The following is a 7,220-nucleotide window of genomic DNA, read 5'->3' on the forward strand; positions in this document are numbered from 1 at the left end:
CCGTTTCTGTCCGGGTAAGCCCGGCGTGGCCCCAATGGCTTAACAGGATTTATTTACCCAGCCTGACCCGGGTAATGAATGGGGATTTGGCCCTGTGGCTGCTCTAATCCCCTGGGAGGTGGGAGCTGAGGATTTCCCGAGGAGCTGCAATTCCAAATGGACAAACGAATCCCCACGGGCCCTTGGGCAGGGGAAGGAGCTGCTGGCCCCAAAGCAGAGAGGAGAAAGGTCCCAGTGCCCACACTGACCCCGCACAGGCTCCCCCAGCTCGCTGCCTCTGCCCTGGGCTCAGTTCGTGGCGTCTGAAGGGGCAGAGAGGGAAGGAGGGAAGCTCAGCCCACACCAAGGGCAGCCAGGAAAGCCTTTGGGCCCTCCTTGGATCAAGGATGGGCTGAAAACAACCCATTTGCAGGGAAGAGCTCCTGAGAGGAGCCTGGGCTGTCCCCAGAGCTCGGCTCCACCACGGGAAGATGAGCTGGAGGCAGCCAGGCTCTGGGGGCCAGGCTTGCCAGGGAAGCTCTCTAGGAAGGAAGCATTGTTTGTACCTTTTTATTTTTGATGTATGTATATTTGGATCCAACCTTTTCCATGATGGATGGCAGAAATCAAGGCCTCTTTTGTTCTGCAGCTAACTCAGAGACGGTTTTTAGTTCCTTAGTGAAAAAAAGGAATTTATTTTTCCTTACAACAAAACACACACACAGAGCTTCCACTGCTGTAGAAAACTAGAAAACTGCTTTGTTAATGACACTTATTGCCAGGATTTGGAGGGAAATAAAGTGTTCTGAAACACTGGCTGCAAGTTTTGGAGCCTCACCGTGACATACCTGGAGTTAAGGTTGGTCTGAAGGAACCCCATCGCTGCAGTGGAAGGGAATTCAGAGGGAGCGTGTTCCCAGGTAAATAATAACCCCAGCACCGTGCTCCTGGGCTGAGGGGATGCAGCTCTGCCCTCGTGCAGCCCTGGGCTGGCACAGCCCCTGCGTGGGAGCCGCACGTGGGGCAGGACGAAGGACGGGGACAGAGATAAAATGTCTCTGTTTCCATCTGCTCGGCCCTCGTCACTCCCACCCCACCCCATCCAGACACGGGGGTGAAACTGCTGAGCTGGGCTGGGCTCCCCTGGCAGCAGCGACAGCTCCGCTGGGCGGCCCAGGGTGCGAGCACGGAGCAGAGAGCGCGGGCAGAGATGCAGGGGTGTCCTGAGGGCTGCTGGGGTGGGGAGGTGCCCAGGGAGCTCAGTGGGTGCTCAGTGGGTGCCCAGAGAGCTCAGTGGGTGTCCAGAGAGTTCAATGGGTGCCCAGAGAACTCAGTGGGTGCCCAGGGAGCTCAGTGGGTGCCCAGGGAGCTCAGTGGGTGCCCAGAGAACTCAGTGGGTGCCCAAGGAGCTCAGTGGGTGCCCAAGGAGCTCAGTGGGTGCCCAGGGAGCTCAGTGGGTGCCCAGAGAGCTCAGTGGGTGCCCAGAGAGCTCAGTGGGTGCCCAAGGAGCTGCTGGTGTGTCCAAGGAGCTGCCGGGACAGCAGCACACACAGCGGTGGCAGGAGCCATCGGGGGTGGCAGGAGCCATCGGGGGTGGCAGGAGCCATCGGGCAGTGACAGGAGACATCGGGGCTGGCAGGAGCCATTGGAGGTGACAGCAGCCATCGGGGGTGGCAGCATCATCGGGGGTGGCAGCACCATCGGGGGTGACAGGAGCCTTCGGGAGAAGCCGTCAGTCTGGAACGCGGCTCCTCACCACAGCGCACAGCCCAGGCAGTAAAACAAGCGATGAAAAGCTCTGATACCTCTGCGGTTTCTGTAACTCCGGAAAGACAAGTGCAGATTTCTGTCATTAAGGCAACCTTGGGAGCCGGCCCCCGCCAGCCCAGGAGCTCAGCTCCCATCCTGCTTTATCCAACGGGGCAGCAGCTCCTGGGACGCTTTTCGTTTGTTTAGGGTAAAACGAGGTCTGGCAGATAACGCCCTCGTCCCCGGCAGGTTTGCTCGCTGGGAAAACAGCCCGGGAGCCTCATGCCAGCCCTCCCACCAGGCCATGCTGGGTGCGATGGGCAGGAGCCAGCCGCCCTGCTCAGGTCCTGCTGGGCTGGCAGCTCTGCTCCCGGGGTCCCAGGCTTTCCCAATCCCTGCACGGAGCTGGGACACCCCCAGCCCATGAAGCCCGGCCGGCTGCAGCCCCGTCTGCTGCATTTCTCACTCCAGACGCAGCTGCTCCCTCCCCGCTCGCTGCCAGGGCTGCGCTCGGGCTGCGAGACGAGCGACTGCAGATGCATCTGCTGCTATTTATGCAAACACTCCCTTCTCAAAGGGCAACACAGGGAAGTGCTGGGAGCCAAAGCGCTCCCAAACGTCTCGGGGATGTCACTGGGATTCCAGCTGGGCTGCAGCCACGCACCGACAGCACTGACAGCTCGTGGGGAGCCTCTCCATGACCCCTGGGTGCCCCAAGGAGATCCCTGAGTGCTGCCCAGTGCCCCAAGGAGATCCCTGACTGTGCCCAGTGCCCCAAGGAGATCCCTGAGTGCTGCCCAGTGCCCCAAGGAGATCCCTGACTGTGCCCAGGTGCCCCAAGGAGATCCCTGACTGTGCCCAGTGCCCCAAGGAGATCCCTGAGTGCTGCCCAGTGCCCCAAGGAGATCCCTGACCGTGCCCAGTGCCCCAGGGTGACCTGCCAGCCCTGGTGGGGCAGTGGCACCGCTGTCCCTGCCCAGGGGGACAGGGCAGGGTGGCAGGCACACAGGACATGCATGCAGCCCTTCCCAGGCACAGCCTGTGAGTCACTCAGCAGTGGAAGTGACTCACGAGGAGGCGACAGCTGACAGCAGAGCCGGGCTGTGACACCCAGCTGGCAGCCAGGGTGGCGCTGCTGGCAGGGGAGCTCGGCTCCGAGCAGGCACAGGGGCCCGGTGCTCCCTCCCGTTCAGCGTCTGCTCTGCGGGGCCCAGCCCTCCCCAAGGAAATCCCGCTCCTGCCCAGAAAGGGGCTCCGAGCCAGGGCTGTGCCCTCGCGCTCGGGAAGCAATCAGCAAACAAAGGGTGCTGTCAGGAGTCTAAGTGTTAGTGCAGTCATAATTACGGTGGAGCAGCTATTAAAGGGAGCTGAGGAGCTGCCTCTGACACAGCTGCTTTTGGACAGGCCAGCCCCTGGGAGCGGGAGGGATGAAGGTGCTGCAGGGTCTCCAAGGCTGGGCCGTGGTTCAGCCCTCTTAGGACAGCAGGGCAGCACTAAGTGGGCACACAGATCTCCTCTCCAGGTACAGGTGAGTGCATTATCCCCTCGCTGACGCCTTTACAGACCCTGTCCTGCAGCCCCGTGCCTGCTGAGCTGCCGCCCTGGAGGCACAAAGAGCGGCTGACCCTGGGTGAGACCGGCCCTGGCCCTGAGTGGAGCCCCCATTAACTGGGACAGGGAATGAGGAACCCCCGGGGGTCTCACCGGGCTCCAGGAGCCGATAGACAAATGCCTGGATTGCTGCTTTTACCTGCTGATCAAAACTTGCCCCTTGGCTACAATACACTCATTGTGTGACTGTGTTTAAAGAAAGCAAGTGTTGAAACCCCATGAAAGGAAACATGGGAAGGATTACTTACTGAGTTAGACATGCTCTCATTTCAATATATATATGACATTTAATCTCAAGGCACTGTTTGTCTCAATGTGTGGGTTCCACAAACCCAGGCAAAGGATGTCTCTGACTTCCTCTTGCAGTCACATTTTAACTTTCATTTTATCTTTGGTTTTTCCTTTCCCCCAACTTGCTTGTACTGTACTGCCTGGATTTTACAGAATAGAAGAGGGGAAAGGCAGCTGCAGCTGAAATGGGTGAAATGGATGAAAGCAGCAGGCAGAGGAGGAGGTTTGGTGCCCGGAGATGGAGGAGGCACACGGGGTGAGCGGTGCCTGGCCCCGCAGGGCTGCACAGGAAGGAGTTGGGTAATACAGAATGTGTGGTGGCAGCTGCCTTTGAGCAGCGAGCAACGTTTGTCAGTAAAGAAAAACACTTGTTACTGCCCATGCTGAGCTCTGCTGTCCCAGTTTTTCCTGCTCGGGCCTCTCGTGCTGTGGCTGCCCACAGTCCAGGCTTTCCCCTTGCAAACCTGCTGGAGCTTTGGCACTGCCCTGCTCGGGATCCTCCCCACATCCCACAGCTCACAGCTCATCCCAATTACCTGGGAGCTGCAGCCAGGCAGGCAGGCAGGCTTGGAACAGACCTGCAGTGGGACAGGGATGGGCTGTGCAGGGAGTCTGGGAATGGGCTCAGGGCTTGGGGATCTCCTGCTCTACCGAGCCTGGGGTGCTTAAATGGGTGTTAAATGATCCTTTCTGCTTGGGGATGTGCCCTACAGAGCCTGGGGTGCTTAAATGGGTGTTAAATGATCCTTTCTGCTTGGGGATCTGCCCTACAGAGCCTGGGGTGCTTAAATGGGTGTTAAATGATCCTTTCTGCTTGGGGATCTGCCCTACAGAACCTGGGGTGCTTAAATGGGTGTTAAATGATCCTTTCTGCTTGGGGATCTCCTGCCCTACCGAGCCTGGGGGGCTTAAATGGGTGTTAAATGATCCTTTCTGCTCAGATCCATGGCAAGGCCAGCGTGGGAGGGGAGGTGTGAGCTCGGTGACCCTCAGCCAGGGCAGTGCTGGCAGCCATGTGGGTGCTCACTGTTAATTACATCATTAAGTCATTATTCATAATGATACACTGCAATCTCATCTGTAAAGAAAATATTGTGCTTGCACTTCAAAGGCTTGTGTTGAGGGCTTTGGAGTGAGCGTTTTTCTCTTGATTCCTGCCTGAGTGGAGTCTAAAGCATGGTTATTGTGAGTTTAGAGAGCACCAGCTCCTTCCCTGTGCACTTCAGCTCAGACACTGAGGGCAGGCCAGGATGGAGCAGCACCTTCACTTGTGACGGCCACAGCTAAAGGATAATGTGTTATTAGCTGCATGGTGTCAAACCCACTTTCATTTACTGCCAGCCCTCTGATTCTATCAGCCAGGAATCCAAGGTCATTATGCAATCACAAATTGTTTCTGAATTTCATTAAATCAGCAAATGGGCCTTAGCTACATATTTACATCAGCTGAACTTGTGATCATTTATCCAATTGGGCAATTATTGTTTTGGAATAAAAGAAGTCCTGAGGGATTCTGCTTCGCATTAATTCGCCTGCAGAAGGCTCAGTGCAACCTCTGCAACTCAGCTGCACGAGCAGGTGAGAAACTGCAATCCTGCTGCAGGTTCTGGGATAAATAAGTGCTTTCCTTTCAGTTTTTACTGCTGCCATATAGCAGGAAAAGGGGAGAGAAATCTTGGTGTAATTTAACATTAATGGATCTAGACTGCAGAGTGTGGGGAAGAAGTTATTGTGGCAACTCTTGTTTTGTAGAAATAGATGGGCTGTGATAAACGGCACCATTTTCCAATAAAAGTGCAGTGTGAAGGGTCACTGGGTTTCTTGGGCCGTGTCCAGGATGTTCCAGGGGTGTCCTGTATGTGACAGGATGCAGAGAATCCATTCTCTTTGCATCATAACCCTGTGCTGTTGCTGCTGGTGTCAGCGCTGTCAGCCACTTGGGGATGTCCCTGCAAGGATGGGGATTGTTGGAAAAGGGAAATGCCCCGGGACAGACACGGTGTGGACACGGGAGGTGACAGCCTGCTGACAGCCTGGATTTGCTGACCAGCAACCACTGCCGATGGGAGATAAGGAGCCGGCAGGAGTGCAAGAGCTCTGTGTGCCTGGAGGAGGGCAGGACTGGGGCTGGGAGGAACTGAGATCCAGGTTTATTCCCTGCTGGAGCCACCAGGAAAAGTGCCTCTGGTTTCAGCTGAACTTGGACCTGCTTCTCCTCCTCTGATCATTTCATAACCACGTTCACATCCAGATCTAATTTCATGTACTTGCAAAGTCTGACTCAGCAATAAATGTTATCAGCTTCCACTCGAACCTGCAGAAAATGGGGGGAAAAAGTCACCCTTGCCAGAGCTGACATCAAACAGGAGCTGTGTCCTGCTGAGTCAGGCCCTCAGTGTGCCTGGACCCTCATTGTTCTGAAACTTGGAAGATGCTCCACGAGCCATGAAAGAGATAAGTGTGCGATTTCTTGGATACAATAAAACTCTTCAGTCGGTGCTCAGTGGGAAAAGCTGCAAATGTGTTGATATCTGGGGCAAAGGTTGCTAAAGCTTTAATTTCAAAGGAAATTTGGGGTAAAGCCTTGCAGAATGCTCAAACATTTCCATGTACACTGAGCCTGTTAAAGGAATTGCATCCCTTGCAGTTTCTGCCCACAGGAATATGTTTTTACACAGCTTTTGAAACGGAAGTTACTGCTGATATTTTGCCCCTGCCTGCTTTCCAGACACAGCCTCATGTTTTTAAACATTGAGCAGTAACTTCCTAAGTTCACAGATTTCACGATAACGTTTTACTCTGAATAAACAAGTTGCTCAACCAAGAGTGCTGAGCATCCTTGCAGGCAGCTGCTTCTATCACCCCTGTGCCCGAGCCTCTCATGCTGGGGCTGCCAAGTCCTGCAGGGACAAGCGTGGAAATCCTTCCCTGACATCACCCTGCCTGCAGAGATTCCCATCAAACAGAGATTCACCCGATTCACCTGCTCACGGTGGTCCCCAGGGAAGGAGACACCTCTGCAGCCATAAAAACAGCGATTTACAGATCGCTATCAGCAGCCACAAATTGTACCTGGAAGCAAAATTCTGCGCTGGGTGTTCATTTCTGCTGCACACACAAAGCTGTGAGAGGGAGAACTGGAGCAGGTTCAGTTACAGGCGTGCGATGTTCGGGCATCGCAGCCATGGAGTGACTGCTCCTCCCGGGGTATTTGTACATTCCCAATGAGGAAAGAAAGTCCTGAAATTTACTGACTGTTGACATTAGCTTTTCTGGAGTGTGCAGAGCTGAATTATAGTTAAGTTGGGGCAGATGAGTGATCTCCCAGATCAGTGACTGTGCTGGACTCCTGACCCGATCCTCCCTGTGTGTCACTTACAAACCTCAGTGACAAAAACACCGTCAGGACATTTATGTGCTGTTCCCATTTATGTGCAGTTTCCATTCATGTTCCGTTTCCCCTTCCCGCACTTTGTCTGTTTCTTGCCAATTGCACGTGTACTTCACGTCAATGTTACAGTTCCTTCTTTTCACGCTTTTTTAAACAAGAAAACAAACTGTTTGAAGTGTTGTGTTTCAAGAGAAGGTGT

Source organism: Ammospiza caudacuta, chromosome 24 (assembly GCF_027887145.1).
Source record: "Ammospiza caudacuta isolate bAmmCau1 chromosome 24, bAmmCau1.pri, whole genome shotgun sequence".
In the NCBI taxonomy this organism is placed as follows: Eukaryota; Metazoa; Chordata; class Aves; order Passeriformes; family Passerellidae; genus Ammospiza; species Ammospiza caudacuta.